The sequence below is a fragment of the Cololabis saira genome, chromosome 3 (assembly GCF_033807715.1).
Source record: "Cololabis saira isolate AMF1-May2022 chromosome 3, fColSai1.1, whole genome shotgun sequence".
NCBI lineage: Eukaryota > Metazoa > Chordata > Actinopteri > Beloniformes > Belonidae > Cololabis > Cololabis saira.
In genome coordinates this window covers 41,972,457-41,991,030 of record NC_084589.1, presented here as the reverse complement: position 1 = coordinate 41,991,030, position 18,574 = coordinate 41,972,457, and the positions used below count along the sequence as shown (strand labels likewise).

General features: G+C 41.7%; 1 long non-coding RNA gene across 1 annotated transcript in view; it reads left to right on the top strand.

Moving 5' to 3' along the window:
- The window catches only part of LOC133440134 (uncharacterized), a 72,498-nt gene that overhangs the window by 45,919 nt on the left and 8,005 nt on the right, over positions 1–18,574 (top strand). Inside the window, exon 3 of the long non-coding RNA XR_009782287.1 lies at positions 1,674–1,801. This is a non-coding gene — a long non-coding RNA (uncharacterized LOC133440134). The remainder of the gene's footprint in view (positions 1–1,673; positions 1,802–18,574) is intronic.

The following is an 18,574-nucleotide window of genomic DNA, read 5'->3' as shown; positions in this document are numbered from 1 at the left end:
AGATAGAAGTAATTTAAGCTAATTTCAGAGATCCAAATAGCTCTACTGAGTTTACCATTGTAACTTACTAATTTAATAAAAACTTTCCCAATGTGATTGGATGTACTGACGGCACTCATTTTCCCATCAAAGCTTCTTAAATTAGTTTTCCTTTGCTACAACAAAATGTTGTAAAGTTGGCTGTTAGCCTTCGCGTTACTCCTCTCACTTATGTTTTCATACTTCATATTCAGCTGCTTTAAAAAGCTTTTTTCACCGATACAATTGCAGCTAAAGGAAATCCTGGATAGGTGATTGTAGGACTAAATTCTACCAGTTAAATATTCCAACTCCACGTTACTTTGCGCCGCAGTTGGTGCCATGTGAATCGTGCTATCAGAGCTCCGTTGATGGAGGATATTTGTAATTGCAGTAACTTGGGGTCAACATACTGGATTGAACTGTCTTTCGACCCCTGATTTGTAACAGGAAACCATGAGTTTCTCTTTTCAGGGTCACTCAACTTCAGTAAGGGCTTTAGTTAGTATTTTAACTCTGAGTTTGTTGAACCTCCTTTTTGAAATAAGTCCCAGAGGGAAGTTGCACATGTTCCTCCTTTTGATCTTTTCTGGAAGTAAGACATGTTCTGGACTGCTTTATGTGCCCACCGTACAACATAAATTGCTGTTGACTTATTATGAAAGAGCTTTAGATCCTCCTTTTTTAAACTAGGTTGCAATTAATACAGATGGATTTTATTATATAAAAATGTTGAAATAGCGTTGTGTGGGTGGTGAAAACCAGGGACTGACCCATCATCACCGCAAGTGCTCGTCTTTGATCCGTTACCAAATGATACAGTGTGAAGCTGTTCTTTATCATCTTGTGATGGTTCAGAGCATTTGAGAAAAACGAAGACTGTGCCAGGTAAAGTGGTCATCTTCCGGTTTCAGCTGGTGCGTATGTGGGATTTATTTATCACTTCAGTGTTTGGCAGCTTGTCAGCGATGCGGGCGAGTATTGAGCTTGTGGGGATGACAGAATTGCAGGATTGGCTGTGGGGAACACATGGATGAAGAAAGTGAGTTGTAGCATGGGTTGGGGGAGGAGTTGGGCTGGGGTTTTTGGACGGGGAGGTGTCCCAGTCATGTGAGACATGGCTGTCATGCAGAACGAGCCTCAAACTGTTCTCCCAAGTGTTCCTCTGAGAACCGCTTTGAGCCTATTTGCCTCCCAACCCGTATTTTAGAGACATCTTTAAGGACTTATTCCACATTTTTCTGGGCTTTTGTTCTTAGGATGCGTCATTCAAATGAATAAGCACAGTGGGATTTGGTTTTTAAGGCCCCTTCTTGCTGTCAGTTTGAATATGGCAGCAATTCAGATTGTGAGCTCCAGGTACAAGCCTGTTGCTGTTGGAGTGCTGTTCCTCTGGCAGTAAATTCCAGTGACATCTCATCGTCTTTGATATCCTTGATTGTGTACTCCAACCCTGCTAGACATGGCCTCCAAGTCTGTGCATGTCTCTGTGGACTGTCTCCACTGATCAATTCCTCAGCCCATCTGTCTGCCAGGCTTATTCACACGGCTGCACCGTAGGCGAGATGAACCCCTCGCTGCAGGAGTCTTCATTAAAGTTATCCTCCCCACCTCCACCTCCCCCTGCCCCTTTCTCCTCTGCTATTTCTCTGCAGGCCTAGAGAACGTTAATAAGAAGATTCGATCAGCTGGCACCCCCCCATCTTCCTCTGCTACGTTGTCTTAGCCCAGCTTTTGTCTTCCTCGGTTCCCGGTGTTGACTCGTGCACATAGCTGGAACGTGGTGAGTTTTATTTACCAGATTTCCAATCTGTTTGATTTCTGTGCTTTAACATGAGTGATGCCTGTTAAAACGACGACTTCTGACTGCAGTAATGTAGTCTGGTGAACTCTGAGTTCATAATATGGTTTATTTATGATGTTAAAACACCAAAAATGGTTAATATAATCTCAAGTATCTTTTTAAATGTCCTCTGTAAATAGTTTTTGGTGTCTCAGATCATTTTTATTTCCAGTAGATTAGAATAAACACAACAAATTTGTGCTCCAAAAAGGATTAGCGCTCAGTACAAGCCTTGGCATAACCTGACTATATACCTGTGAGCAGCAATAACTGTTATGTCTCGGGGGTTTTCAGGTGGGAACCTGCTTTGGCCAGTGAGGGGGAGAAATAGGGAGGTGAGGTAGCAGAACCTTTATACAAGAAGGCGTTGTTGTTGGCTATCTTGGGAACGCATCATGTTGTCATTCTGTTTGGATAATTCCTGTGATGAGGATTTGTGAACTGCCTGTCAATTCTATTCACCATGAAGAGTCCATACAGGATTCTGTCGTTCAAATCGGACAAGGGTTTCCTGAGACGTCGCCTTGCTGAACGTCACTCATTTTAAATTGGATATGCCATTCTAAATCAGGAAAGTCAATACCAGGTCTCATTAAGAAGGGGTTAAAGCATTGTTCTCGTTGGCCAGCTGGAGCAGAGTGGGCCTTACAGAGACGGGAACTAAATTACTACATTTAAGATGGAATGAGGCTTCAGCAAAGTAGATAAATGAGGCCCTGTTTACATGTAGCAAAAACGGTGGTGTTTTCATGCGTTTTGGTGGTTAGTTTACACGAAAACGAAGCTCAAAGTCACCAAAAACAATAATTTCTGAAAACTCCGGCCAAAGTGGAGATTTGCAAAACCTCCATCTTCACGTTTGTTTGTAAACAGAGGGAAACAGACATTTAGGCTTCAGAATGTCACATTATGCGACAGAAACGTCACCAGCGTCACGTGTGCGACCTGTATTTACAATTTGTAACCTGTTTTATATTCCAAAGTCACACTTAAAGGAGCTGTATGTAAGAGCAATAATAAAACAAATCATAAAATGTCCCCGATATGTCAACAGACATTTAAAAATCATGTTCATTTCAAATACTTATGTCACTGACAACAGCACTCAAGCCAGGATATTCCAGTTTAAAAAGAGGAGTTGCAGCCCTCAACTGATGTTGATGTTGTCATTTTTTGTTTTGGCCTGAAGCTCCACCCTCCACCTATCTCCCAATCACCAAGTCAGTATTGTTTCGGCATCCGGGTTGCCAGCTCGGCTCTAATTATCGCAGCCATGGCAGCCTACGTTCCTGCTGCATTCTGCAGCCTACCTGGCAACCTCTGGTCGGGGGGAGGAGGGGGAGGGTACACGCCGCTCAACAATATTTTGAAAGGGACTGCAGTACCAGTTTTGGCCATTTCTTACAGACGGCTCCTTTTAAAAGTAACTCCAAACGAAAGACTCGTTCCATCTAGGAAGTAACTGGAAGTTACTCGTGTCATTTGTTGACGTTGTGATTACCTGATGTGAGACCGCTACCCGATTTGAGTCACGCATGTGCAGTCGTGTCCAACATGTGCATTTCAGTGGAGAAGTAGTGTTGTCATTACCCGATTATTGATTAAAATGAGCGACTTTAATGTTTTCCATCATCTCCATGCCTACATGGAATCCGGAAAGTTTCATCCCAGTTTGGGAAAAGCTGACAAATGGAAGATTACTCATTCTATGAGTAATTACATCTTGAAAGGTAATTTGGCTATCATGCTTAGCTATGCTTGCTAAAAATAATATAAATATTTTTTGCTAAAAATAATATAAAGATTTTTTGCATCAATACCCTTATATAGCATAACATTCCCTGTTGTTGGACGCGACTTCGCATGTGTGACTCAAATTGGGTAGCGACTCACATCAGGTAGTGACAGGTGGTTTTTTCCAAGATTCTGATTGGCTTGCATGACTTTACACTTTTTTCTCGTTACACTGCCCCCTGTAGGTTTGGATGCTCACAGCACCTTAACAGCGTATTTATGCGGGTTTGTGTAAATTATGGTATTTTTCAAAACGTAGAGGGGGAAATATCCGTTTTTGTAAATACCCGGATCTGTGTAAACGTGGCCTGAGAGAAAATGTGACTTAGAACATGAAAGCATGTAAAGTTCTTATAGGAGACTCCCAAAATAAGATTATGAGCAGGTCAATGCCCTTACTATGGGCTCTTGAATTATTTCATCTGGTTTTAAAATCCACCCCTAAAACAAAATAACACTGTTCCACCGTGAACATGGTGTTTGCTCTGTTATACAATAACCAGCTCCCATTTTAGCTGAACACTTTCTTAGCAGGGCCTGGTTTTGTCAGCCGCCATAGTGAAACATCGCTGTCCATTGTAATATTGAATATTTAATGTGCTTTACTTGTACAGTCAGGATGAAAAACTGCTTTGCTGCAGAAGCAGTCCAAACAGAGCTGTGCAACTGTTTTAGACTGAGTCTTATCTTCCTTTATATGTCATTGGAATAGGTCTTTCAGCTCGAAAAAGATAAATACTGGGACGAAATCCTGATTCTCGTGCAATGTATGGGGAGGATTCAGCCTATAGATCCCTGAAGAATTGCAGAGAAAACCATGCATATTTAGTGAATAACCTTTTACCACCACCGTCTCTAATCTTTTGACTTTCTCCCTACTTGCTGGTGATCTTTAGGAGTTGCAGGGTGACGTGGCTGAGTCGTTCTCAGTTTCTCTGCCAGAGAAATGGATTTGCAATGATGCATGGCATCATTGGCATTGTACAGGTCTCAGCCTGTTGCTGAATCACAGCTTTAAACTAATTTTGTGGGCACAGCGAAGCCGTTGTACTCTGTGCCCAAGCTCGGGCCCTGGCGCTTCCAGCAGCCCTGCCGAAGCTTGCATGCCAATTACCCCCAATACCTCAGGAGGAGGAGGAACGAAAGGAATAAAATACAGCAATAGTTGCTCACTTTCTGAGCCATGTGTTGTTGTAGAAGAAACTGTTGTGCCCGAGTTCATGTGATAGAAATGTTAATATGCATTCAATTGTTTAGCAATAGTTTGTGTTGAGTAGGGCTGGGGATCGATTCAAATATCAAGAATCGATTCGATTCCGATTCTTAAGATTCAGAATCGATTATCACGATCCGATTCGATCCGATATTGATTTGGGTTACTGTTAATAAAACAGTTTTTTCAGCTGTTGCATGAATTATATGACTGTCTAGTTATGCAACATATTAATACTAGTATTATAATGAGATTCAACAGCAAGTATTGGCAGCTAATGATGCTGTAAGGACCAATCAGCTCCCAGAATGCTGATAGAACTGTTTTCAGAAACATCATGTGGGTCAGAATTATCAAACAGATCCAGGGAGGAAACAGAGACGGATGAAATCGCTTTTATTTTTTCCCCATTTATGAGAATTTGGTTTTTAACATTTATGCAAATGTAACCCCGAGACAGTATATAAAGCAAAGAAATATAGACAATTTATGCAATTATAACTGACAACTTTAATGTTTTCATACCTTTAAACATATTTAAAGGCAAAAACATGGCACCAGTTATTCTCGTGTCCAACAAAATATTCCTTTTTTGGGCATAAACAAAAAAGTACCAAAAGTTGTAATGTAATAATGATTTTTTTTTTTTTTTTTTATTTATTTTTTTTTTAAATCTATCTTTAGACATATGAATCGATTTTTAGGAATTAATATGAGAATCGATTTAAAATCGGAGAATCGATCTTTTCAACACAGGCCTAGTGTTGAGTCAACATTTTGTTTTACAGTAAACTTCACTTTTGTCTGTAACTACTGAGTACATAATAGATGATTTACCTTTTGCTTTTGGAAAGTGATGAATAATCTAAAACTACTAAAACTCACAACTAATCACATTTAGTTAAAGTTTTGCCTTTGCGTTGGGGGACAAGTCTTGTGTTTTTAAATGCTATATTGCAGGAACATAGCGCCATATTTCCAGGCTGAAATTTTGAGACCCTTTAGGCCTTTTTCATGCTTTCACTTATTGATCTGTCAATCTACTTCTACTGCATTGTCTGAAGCTTCCTGCACGCTCCTCTTTCCCAAAGACTGAACTTTTCCTTCAGTGGTTGAAGCCAGAAAAGAATTATGTAGCTTCACCTGGATTCACCCCAGTAGGCCCTGAAGGAAAAATCTAATCCTGTTAAATGTCCTCACTTTGTCAATTGAGCACTTTTAATTGGTTTTATGTCAGGATTGAATTCACTCTCCAGCGAGGCAGCCGCAGCAAGTGAGCATAAACTGATTTTAATCAGACTGCTTTTAGTTATGTAGAGTAAATATAAACAGCTCTGAGGCATGTTTATGTTTCTAGGCTTTGAGTAATCATAGCTGTGTTTCCGACTGCCGTCTCTCGTCACTGCTTTGCATTACAGTCTGTTGGAATGGTTATGAGAGGGTTCTGAATGGAGGGCCGTTCATACTGAGATGTAACGGCAGAAGCAGCCGCCTCAGTCCGCACGCTTCTCACGATCCAAACTGTCGAAGTGAGACCTCCACTGCAGTGACTCTAAAGTTCGGGAGGGAAGGTTACCAAAAAAAACCTCTGCTTGCTCCCATTTTCTGCATTACCAGTCACCATCTCTGTTCTCTAATGTCACGCTGTAAAAATGGCAATATGGCGCCATATAAGTGATTCATTGGTTGGAACGTTAAAACGTTACATTGGTGATTCTTTATTGCGCTTTCATAAATCTGAGGACTTCCAAGAGATCAAATTTTAAAACACAAAGTACCATAGATGGGGCCATCAACGCTTAAAGATCTCCCAGAGACACAGAAGACGCAGTACACACATTTTAAACACATTTATGTGCAAAACAGGGGTCCTTCTTTTACAAGAGAAATGCAAAGATCCATCCCATGTGAACACGCATTTCTCAGTTAACCATGATCAAAGTAGATCCGTTTAAAGCATCCGGTCTCTCAGGGCAGCCTTTGTTGATGGTCTGTCACCGAGCAATAAGTAAGGCGAGAGGTGTTTGTGCTGCTCTTATGTTCATTCACAGCAGCAGAAAGTCCCTGCTCCTCTCTCCTCCCGTCTCCCTCTAGAGTCATGCAGCGGGGTTCATGGAGGTCTGTGACCTCAGACCTGCTTGGGTCTGTAATGCATTAACATGAATGCAGACATCCCAGAGTTGGATGATTAATTGTGGGCTGCAGGGACGAGACTCCGCTATGTAAAAGACTCTGGCACCTTCATCAATCTTTTTTTTTTTTTTTCAGACAATGTTTGCCCTTCTGTGTTTTTATTGGAAATGTGACTCAAACCACACAAAGTGAAACATTTTGGTGCTTTAAATCCTACTTTTGGGCTTCGGTGAATTTGATCAAATTGTGTAATTAACTTTTGTCTTACAAGTGTAAAGTTTTCATTTCTTCGATAGAATTTCCTCGGTTTCTTTCAGGTGGCAGTATCAAGGTCTCAATTAAAGTGCCACTAGGAATGTCACACTCCCTCACAAAAGCCCGGCCGAGTTCCTCGGCAATGAGCTCGCAATAAGCTCAGTCAACACTTGAAGAGCTCCCGAGGTAATTTGGGGGAAGGTGCGATGCCCCTGGTGGAGTGACGGCGACGTAAAGCAGTCGGCCAGATGCAGGGGGATTAAGCTGTGGAGGGGTTCATGGGACAAATGGAGAACAAGGTTGTCATTTCCTAGTTACAGGTAAACAAACCAAGGATATGTCATGTTTTACTTAAACAGCAAATTAGTCAGCAATTTGATCAAGTTGCACCTTGATTTTACCTTCACATTCATCCTTAATGAAACAAATCCTCCCTTACCCTTTTCAATGTCCTTTTAACCATCTCGTCCAAATATTTCATAATTTTCATTTCATAATCGTTCAACCCATTTTCAACTACAGTACTCAACATCAGTGTTTGTGTGCAATGCATTCTGGGTGTTCATATGTTCATGTGTCCATGTTCCACAGTTAGTCCTGTTACAGTGACTACGTTTACATGCAGTCAAAATTCGGGTTATTGCTAATATTCCGGGTTATCCCTGTATACATGGTAATTAATCATTTGGGATATGTAAATCAAACCAGCGACGCGCGGAGAACATCATGACGCAATTCCTGTCATTTCCGCTTCTTCTTCCTGTATCCAAATTCAAAACAAATGCTGCTTCGCGCAACTCTTCACTCACCTTCTTTTAAATCTCGCTATCCCGGTACTTTCTACCGTCTACAAATGCCAAAATGTTCATATCCTTCATTACATTTATGAAGTGATTAGTCTCCTCCTCACTCCAAAAGTGTGGCGTGGTCTTGCGTTTCTCCATGTTTAGAACTACGTCCTGAACTCAAAAGACCAGGATTCCTTCTGAAGCATGTGCAGAAAACAAATTCATGTTCCGTTTGATGGGGATATTCCGTTTGGCGTTTACATGACCGAATATTCAGGTTTTATAAGGAGTAACCCAGGGGTCATATTAGGGTTTTTAAAAACCTGAATATGAGCAAATTCGGGTTATTCAAAGGGGTTATTGGTGTTTACATGGCGGTGCAAATTCGGGTTATTGCTAATATTCAGTTTTTAAAAGGGTTATTGACTGCATGTAAACGCAGTCAGTGTTCACCATCCAGCAGTGAAGTTGGTTACCACGGTCTTACAATATGATATTTTGCTAGTTTTGTCCAACATTATTTTAAGTTGACAAGCTAATTGTTTTTCCAGTGCACTCTTAAGGGAAACGAACGGGGATCTAGCCAACGATATTGCTGCAGCTCGGCTCATTGTGTCCTGCACACCAGCTTTGAAAGTCCTCAGATTATTCTTAGGTTGGGTCTTGCTGTTTCCCACCGAAGCCCCCGCTGCAGTTTCTCACTGACAGATTTAAAATCTTACCCAGCCACTGAAACGTTGAAAACCATATCTCACATGAACCACCACTGCCTCACAAATGATCTCATGACCCTTTTACATTTACCTGTTTGGGACTGTCATCTAAGTCCCCGCCCCTCAGTCCTCATGATTAATTTACCCTGAACAGCAGGTGACACCCGGGTGAGTTCCTCCATTACAAATCAGATGAATGTGTTGTGCTTGGGACCAAACTTGACCTCAAGGCAAGACTTTTATACGTCATGGTTCATTAGAGTGATGACACTGCAACCAATCGGTCACCTTTAAGCATAATTAAAATATGCTTAATACGATTGAAAATAGGCTGAAAACAACGACCTCTCCAGTCTTTTGAAACATCACATCCAGATTTCCAACAGCAACGGTAATCTAATGAACCTATTAAGTTTTGCTGTGACCTTGGTTTGAATAGATTTTCTGTTTTCATCTTAAACACGTGAAGAAAATGACCTAATTTAGATTGTGTTAGTCCTAGTTAAAATGAAAACATAATTTAAAACTGATGAGTCTTGAGATGTTACAGTATGTTCCCATAGATATAGATTTGGAAAACATTCATTTGTAGCTGTACAAAGAATGTGGGCACCCCACTTTTGGAGGGAAAAAGTAACATCTAATAATTATGTACTTGGATTCAATGATGATTTCTCATAAAAGCTTATGGCATCAACTGACTTTCTGTGCAGCTGATGTCCTCCCACCACATCTCTACCTGACTCTCATCTCCTTCTCTTCCTGTCGCCACCCTCTCATTCTCTCTGCGTGTGGTCGTTCAGCTGCAGCAGTTCTTAAGGCAGGAGGCGTGGTGAAACGCTGGCTGTTTTGGCAGATAAGCCTCAGCCTGCCTACCTACATCCCCACTGCCTGTCAACCAAATAGACTTGCTCCGTACCCGGCGTTCATCCTCTAAGCGGGGGGTATCCACCTCAACAGAGCCGCGGTCACCGCATCACCACTTTCATTTTCCAGACATGAGACGGGAAAAAGAGCATCCAAAGCTCCTTTTTAACCAAACGGTGAAAGACTCTGAAGAATTAAACCACTGAGTAGTGAATTTGCTCCCTTAGTCGGTGAGAAATGACTTTTTTATTATTCATTTTCACTTGACCTTTATTTTACCTCTTGAGATCAGTGTTGCTTTATGAAGAATCCTGGCAGAAATAGAAGCACCGTTTACTTATGAAAAGTCAACTTGCTGCTTAGTTGCCAGAAAAAGACCTGATGTAGAATTCAAACTTCGAACAATTCAGGTTTTTTTTTTTAAATCTATGAATATGTATGCTAATAACCCTTATAATGAAAGCAGTATGGGTAACAAATTATAAAAATGTATAAATGCAAACGTTCCAGCAAAGCAGCCTTTTGAGCTTAGGCAGACTGTTTCATGTACTTCTGACATGAGATTCAAATTTGCTGTTACATTATTATTATTAAGCCTTTTTTCCTAATTTGCAAACAAACCTTCATTTAAAGGTAAAAGCAGCAAACCCATGAGTTTAACTGAGGGAGAAAAGCAATCAAAAGTGCCACACTACAGGGAAATAAAAACCCGTTTTTGTATTCATGGATATACACTTCTTTCTGTAGACCTTCAAAATACGTGATCCAGCAAAATGAAGATAATTTTTCCTCCTAACGTACATTTCACGTGTGAAATTGACAAGCAGACGCCAGATTCCAGCCTGAGCGAGAGGGTAACCATCACCACGCGTTGCCTGCGTCTTGTGGGCAGACATGCTGTTGGTTTTGCGAATCCCTTTAATTGATTTGTTACCGCACCAATTATGGCTATAACACCAAATTGTCTTCCATGATGATCCAATCGTCCTGGCTGTCATGGAGACAATCCCTCCCTCAGGCGCTCGCCGCACATCCCGACGTGTGCTTTGAGAGCGGACATGAAAGCCAGCCTGTTGTATGTTGGTGAATTTACGGCTGAGTAGCGCAGGAGGAGCTATATTTCTCTGCCTCCAGCCAGAGAAGGGATTGCTATGGGAAAAGTGCCACGGTAAAGGTCAGTCATCAGTGGCTAGGTTATTGTGTGGCAGATTGAAAAGGAAATTATTTTTTGGTCTAGGCAGGAAAGTGTGTGTTTCGGGATGTAATGTTTTCACGTGCGAGATTGTGTGTTTAGGCGTAGCCCTGTGGCCCGTTCTCTCCGTTGCAGGTTTCTCTTGGCAGCGAGTCTTCCAGCTGACCTGTCAGTATTACTCAGCCTACAGGGCTGTGAAATGACCCACTGCAGGGCTCACCTGGGGCCCTGCAAACTCTTTCATCTGTTCCCTTCACACTGTTGCTCTCTAACTACAGTATTTATTTCCTTTCCCTTTCTCCACGTGTCTCCTGCTTTATATTCACTCTCCACAGCTCATTCACTCAGGAGATGGGCTTGTTTTTATTACCCAAAACCGTTAATGTTTCAGCGAAAAGAAAAAAACCAATACAACCAGCTTGTCATACTTAATATTTTTGGATAGGTTTAATCCTCTATTATATAGAACATCAAATGCCAGGTTTTTGTAATATTTTTTTGTTCTACAGTTATTTTTCTCCCACATTCTCACATCACTTGAGATTACAAAGCTCTTTGACAAGCTGCAGTCTGAAGCTTCAAGTGTTTGTTCAGTTTTTTTCAGCTTGACTCAATGAGCACATTCATTCTGCTCTGGTCATTAGTCTTCTGATGCTCAAGAGACGGATGATGGAGAGAGACTGATCCTCCTGGGCCGAGCAGGAGAGAAGTCTCTCTCCACGAGTCTCTCTCCTGCCAGCCCGCAGCTTTGTGGTCGGTGGAAGCGCCGCCTCGTGCCCCTTTTTAGCGTTCACTGAGGCCGCCAGCATGCTGCGACATGAGCCGTGCCTGAACATTAATGAACAAACCTGCCGCACAAACATTAAGGGGTCAAGTCCATGTGACTCATGTAATTGGCAGAGGACTCCATGGGAGTCAAGAAACTAAGAAACTTTCACTGGCGTCATGCATATGCTGCTCAGTTTTTATGGTCTGTCAGCACCGTCATTATTGGAACTGGAATTTGGACAAAACAAATGAACCATTTTGCAGAATTAAAATATCAGACACACTCAATTATTTTTCTTTTTTTTTTAGTCTCATGGTCATTTTCTTTTTCTACTGGTCTTCATTCAGAAAACTACTCTTTTACGAGATGGCTCACCGTATGACTCATGTAAAACAGCGTTTTCTTTTTCTCAGCAGCTGATGTGGGGATGACAGATGGCAGGTAGAAACATTGCAGTTACTTTTTAAATGACACTGATTAATTGAATTATTTTTCCCTTAGAATGTATTTAGAATTTATTGAAGGATAGCCCCTTGAGATGTAACATCTCATTTTCAAGGGGGTCCCATAAAACATACAACATTACAATATATCACATTACAGTACAGACATACATGACATAAAACAAACACAGACATCTTGCTCACCCCCTCCCACACACAACCCCTACCCACATACGTCTAGTTACAAAGTAGGCTAATTGAATAACCGAGACAATGAGATAAATATAACATAACAGAGAAAAAAGAAAAAAGAAATAAATAGAAAAAAGTACTCAAAAAAAAATACATAAATAAATTAAAAACATAGGCAGTTTGTTTTAAGATGAGAATATAATGCCAACTTAAAACAATGGACAAAACAAATGAACCATTTTGTAGAATTAAAATATCAGACACACTTAAGTCTTTCTTTTGTTTTTTTTAGTCTCATGGTCATTTTCTTTTTCTACTGGTCTTCATTCAGACAACTACTCTTTTACGAGATAGCTCACTGTATGACTCATGTAAAACAGCGTTTTCTTTTTCTCAGCAGCTGATGTGGGGATGACAGATGGCAGGTAGAAACATTGCAGTTACTTTTTAAATGACACTGATTAATTGAATTATTTTTCCCTTCAGGCATTAATAGAGAATTTCGAATTAAATTATGCAAACATTATGATTACAGGAACATCTTAATCTTATCCTTTTTGTTAGCAGTGACTGGGGGGGGGGGCTCTGATCCTTAACACTTGTATAACACCATATTTTATACATGTAACACTCAGATACGACACTGGTCGGTGCAGAATAGACACAAGAAGTCAAACTTACTGTTATGCAAAGTGTACATCGACTTCATTTCATTCTTTTTCTTGGTTTATTTAGCAGGGACACTTATGGATTTAATAGATGCCATTCATTTAATACAGTAAATAATGACTCCAGTCCGTGAAGTCCAGGGTTGGGCGAGTCCGGTCCGTGAGCCGCTCTCCCACATGTTTTAGATGTCTCCCTGCTTCAAGACACCTGATTCAGATGGATCATCATCCACTTCTCCACTCCGAGGTCTGCAAGTCTGTTAATGACAGTCATTTGTATCACAAGGTGTGCTGAAGCAGGGAAATGTCTAAAACATGCAGGACGGCAGTCCTTGAGGACTGGAACTGCCTGGCCCTGATGAAGCCTGGACTCATTCCAGGGGGAAGCGTCAGCGCTGTGGTGTACTTCTAGGTTCCAGACCATTTAACTGCAGATCAGCTGAACCCGTGCTCGTTGGGTTGTTTTGACTCTGCAATCATGTTGCTCTTTGGGCGCAGTGTTGGGTTAAACTCAGAATCCTCTGTTAGCTTTCATTAGCACTTAGTTATCAGGCTTGACTGTTGAAGTGAGATGCCTAAAGTTGGAGGGAGTATTTACAGCTCAGAAAGATCAACTCGTCAAAGAAAGGGTTGGTGTCCTTAATTGTTGCCCCATTGAGCCTCTAGTAAGCTGTCTCATGTCGCTGTGGTTTGCCAGTTGCATTGCAGCGGTCATTACAACTCCCCTGGAAAATCAATGGATGTCCTCCTCTCTTGAGAGGATAAATACAAACCCACTGCCCTACAACAGATACGGTGACACCCTGAGACCTAACCCACCCTGCTCGCCTCGTTGCACCGTCTAAGATAAACTTAAACAGCTGTTGCAGAACACAGGTGACCCCTATTAATATTTACAGCATTTTAACTTTTAATACCTTAAGCACTTAAAAAAAAAGCTTTTTACTTTTATATATTTTACTTTAACTGGGTCACTAGTGGTTGCGTGATTGTCGCCTCGTGCTTGAGCATCACGTTGACAAGCAAATTTTGCAGAGAATGTGGCTCGGCAGGACGTACTGTAGGAAGATTCCCATTTAGATGTGCAACTACAGTAAGAATGTGGTTTGACTGCTGTGAAGAAGTGCCGCCGACACGTAGACTGAGGCACTTTAACTGAAGCCCGACAGAAAAACAAGCTCATGTGGCTCAAACTCTGGACTAAAACTTGAGCGCTCGTACCTGCGACTTTGAACAAACTGAGTGAGTCTTCTTGTCTTTCAGATTTCTGTGGAATGTTTATGAGGATCAAATCCATTTTGATGCATTTTATGGCAGGCTATTAACTTTTATTGCAGATGACTGTATAAACGGAGTGAAAACCAATAACTGTAATGAAAAGAAAAACAAAGAACAGGAAAACGCATGCAAATGTCTAATTTAGTAGTTAATGAAAAACTAGTTTATTGTGGTGGCCTTCCTGATCAGTTCCTGTGATGGGCCGGAAGCCGTCCACTGGATCTCTTCTTATTGCTCGATGCCTACGGGCTGAATTAATATCGGGTGATTACGAAGAAATGAGCTTGTATTCAGCTAAGACCAGTTTTGCACATTTGTGGTCGTTTAGTATTTATTTAGCCACTGCTTCTCCTGTCCAAGCCTCATGTGGTCAGCAGGGAAGTTTATGAATAATTCTCCTTAGAAACAAACTGGACCAATGAGTAGCTTGATGGGATGAGCAGACACGTTTTGTCTATTGATTTTGCAGAAACTTGTATTTGAGCAACATCTATGTAGTCGTTTTGATGTTTGGAAAGCTAAACGAATAAAAGAAAAGAGTTTGATACCGTAATATTGTAAATGGAAGTCATGCAGCCCCGTTTAGGTGAAAATATCGCCTGTTGTTATCCCACTTGTCCACGTTGGTGGTTTACAGCATTCTGATGTTAATGTGCCTGGAGCTGCAGCTCTAACAAGAGGAAGGTGGTGGTGCGGTGCCCTAGACCCAGCAGTTAACTGTACAGTAATAAATCTTACAGACTAGTATTTCTGGTGCCAGGAAACGAGGGCATCGGTGTTTAATCGTCTCGTCTGCTCAATGCACACATCCTCTTTGCATTCAGTTTCCCTGTGAACTTTTACCCTCCCTGACTTTGCAGCGTTCACTTGGCATTTCCTATTAGGACCAGGAATTTTCCATCCGTGCTGCAAGCGGCACGCTGCCAGCTGGATTGACCACATGTGGTGGCCGGTCTGAGGGATTTTAAGACAACAAGAAGTTATATACTTTTGTTTACTAAGGGGCTCTGCACGCCTGGAAATGTGGAGAAAAAAAAAAGGGAGCTTAAGACTGTGGCTGCTGGGGGAATAAAGGAATAGCGTTGACAAGGCAACAGGATCTCATTATCTCATGGTCTATGCTGGTCCACGGTGCAGCATTGACGGGTGCCAGAGGAGAGTTTGGATCAGACAGATGGGGTTGTGCCCCGTGTTTCGTACAAAAGACGACTGAGCGGGAATAACATGTCTAGGATATGACATGTTGGTGCTGTAATCCTGGATTACCCGTCTGCCTCACTCTCCTTCCCCGCGCTCCTGCGTGTCGCATGTTTTCCATCAGAAACGGCTAACAAGCAGCAAACTCGGCCTCTGATGCTGTGAGGCTCAGCTTGATCTCTGTTGTCATGATAGAACGTGTCTGCAGTCGTCGCCCATCTGAGTGAGACTGAGGCAGATTCAAAGGAAAGGTGGCATCGTTACACTTTTACACTCGTTTTATCATGAGTGGTCACATACACGGCGCTGAAGGATGCAAAGACATCTCCTGCACTCGTCTTCCACTGGTGCAGACTAAAGAGGTGTACTGTTTGAGCTGGTTTGCAGAAACACAAGATGCTATCATTTTTTTTGGTTTGTTTTTAAATCTAATCCTGTCTTAAAACAGCCTTTTATAAAGGAGATTGTTCTAGAAACATGGATAAATTGAAGTTGAAGACTTGAAGTGAGACACATTCTTGGTGTGTGTGTGTGTGTATTCCCAGTTTAGACTTTCTGAAATTGACAATAAAAGGCTTTAACTTGAATCGGGTATTTTTAGAGTCTGCTACGTAAAACAAAAAAGAGAAAAGTTATTAAATATTAACTTGTATCCTTGTTTTCAAAAAGTGATGTTTCCAAATTTCTTACTGGAATGCCTGTGTGACTTTTTGGTGAAAATGCCTCTTTAAACCATTTTGTCACATCTTTGATCATAGAAGCTAGTTCTTTTTTCTCTTTTTCTTTTGGGTGAGGTCAAGTCAGATTCACCTCTTCACCTCCTGCTGGGATGTGTCCCTTGTTCGACAGATGTTTTACAGCTTGGTGCTGCTCTCATCTGGGAAGCAGCGACTTTAGCAGTGAAACGGGGTGGAGGGAAAGATGAGGCTGGAAAACTCTGCTCTGATCCGAGTCCGGGTTGTGACGTCTCTGTACCCTGCAAATCTGAGCATCCAACACATTTGTAGTCTGAGCAGCTACAAACAAAGTGCCAGAGTTGGAGGATGTTGGAGATTCTGAGCTGCTTGTGACTTCAAATACAGATACAGAGTAAAAAGAAAAATGAAATAATTTTGAGCTGCAAGTGGAGTGCAGTGCCTCCTTTTATCCCTGTTTCTCTGTTCTTGGGCATCAGCCTTGTCACTAGCCACGTGGCGTTTTTTCTTCTTCGTCTTTCATTGCAACCCTGCATGCGCAGAGAGTCAGATAATTGTGTCAAGTGTCCTTTTGACTCTTTGAACGGTAGAATGTAAATGAGCTCCTGTTTGGAACAGTTTGTTCAGCTGGTCGTGTTTGAAGTTGTGAGAGGAAACGGGTTCTGGATCGGGGCGGTGTTGAGTTTAAATATATCAGCAGCTCTGTAGGTGCACACGGTCCTCTGAGATTGTTTCAGATTACAGCCACCGGAGCACGCAGAAGCCAAACATCTTCAGGGAACGAGGCTGATTCGCGCCTCTGCTCAATCCCCACCTTTAGAGTTATATTTTCAGCGCCCATTAACCTCTATTCTGAGTGTGCGAGCTGTTTACATTGTCGTCTCTCAGCAGCAGGATGTATTCTGCTGCAGGTGTTTACCGAGCGGCACGTCTTGTGTCTGCAAGAGCTGAGCGTGAGAAAGGGATCTAGTCTTTTTCTTGTTCAGTCTGCATGAGTTTGGTTGAAAGCGAGGTGACAGCCTGGAGATTTTTAGGTTCATTTAGCATTCACAAATAATCGCTTTGAAGAGTCTTTTTCATCACGATGCGTGTTTATCAAACGCTGGAAAACGGAACCGAGCAGAAGTTGATAAACGGCATTCTTTAAGCTCAGGTGGATAAGTATACGTTGTCTCAGGCTGTGTACCATATATTACCTTTCATATGTACAAATTATGTGGAAATTCAACTTGAATTTGAGAGGAAATTATTACTGGGCAAAGCATAAACAGCTCTTTTTTATGCGTGTATTGTAATTCTGAACAAGTGGCTAATTAGAGTTTTTAGGTTGCAGCACTTTAGCAACTAAAATATAAATATACTCTAAAGGTGCGGGTATGGTTCTGCGTCACACACACGCAGAGCACACGGGGCACCCGTGACGCCGTCACGAATCGTTCAGAGTTCTCCGTCTCTCCATTTGGTCGCGGTGCAGTACCCCCCGCGGCCACTAGTTAGCGATCTTTTTCTGAATTGTTTATCCGACTTTATCCGGTCACAGTAAATCAAAGAGATAAGGACAACTATTGTGCAAAAAACAAAAACAAAAAAAATCACATATAAACGAAGAAAAGAGCCCTGGAAGTTCACTACTGATTCAAACCGGAAACCGGAAATGCTTCGCTTTCAAACGAACCAATCACAGCCCTCTCGGTCTGCGTGTGGTCTGCGTCTCCTCGACGCGTAGTTACAATTTTCGGGAGGTGCACGTCAGTGACGGCGCATGTGACGGCGTGTCCTCTGCGTGTCCAAAAACCACACGCCGTAGGCACGGCGTCGTTTTGACGCAGAACCATAATTCAGCCTTTACGTGTGAGGCCTTTTTAAAAACGGGGACAATGACACAGATAAGGACATTGTTGTTGTTTTGTAGATTACATATGGCTGAAATATGAATTGTGAATGTTAATTCTTGATTTTTCTGGAGGTTGCATGCATACATCACACTTAAATCACAATCCATGCAGTCCTAAAGGGTCTTTTTTCAAGACCATTTTCTATTAATAGATACACTTTTCCCTCCAGTTTTCTGGGTAGATTCCGCGTTTCATAAAGGTGACCCTCTGATACCGATTTTGGAGAATTCAGATTTTTCTTCCTTGGACCTTTAATCAAGCACATAGCTCAACCCAGTCAGCACTGGAGGATGCGGAGGCTGCTGGCTGCGCTCCACCGGCTTTGTTTTTGGCTTCATAACCGGGTCCAGGGTTCAGCAGGGTAATGCTGTTTCAGCAGCTGGACTAAGTTTGTTGTCCAAACATATAATGTTGAGTTTTGATTATAATTTCATTCTTTGATGAGCCTTTCAGGAAAATTAAGCTCAGAGTTGTATTCTGTTCTAAAAGAGGCTTAGAAACAAATTGAAAATTGAATGTTAATCACACCTGCTAGTAAAGACTGAAGATGGTTTGTGTGTGGAGCATGAAGAAAATGTTAATTGGAAGATTTTGCTTTGGTTTTAGTATCTTAATGTTTAT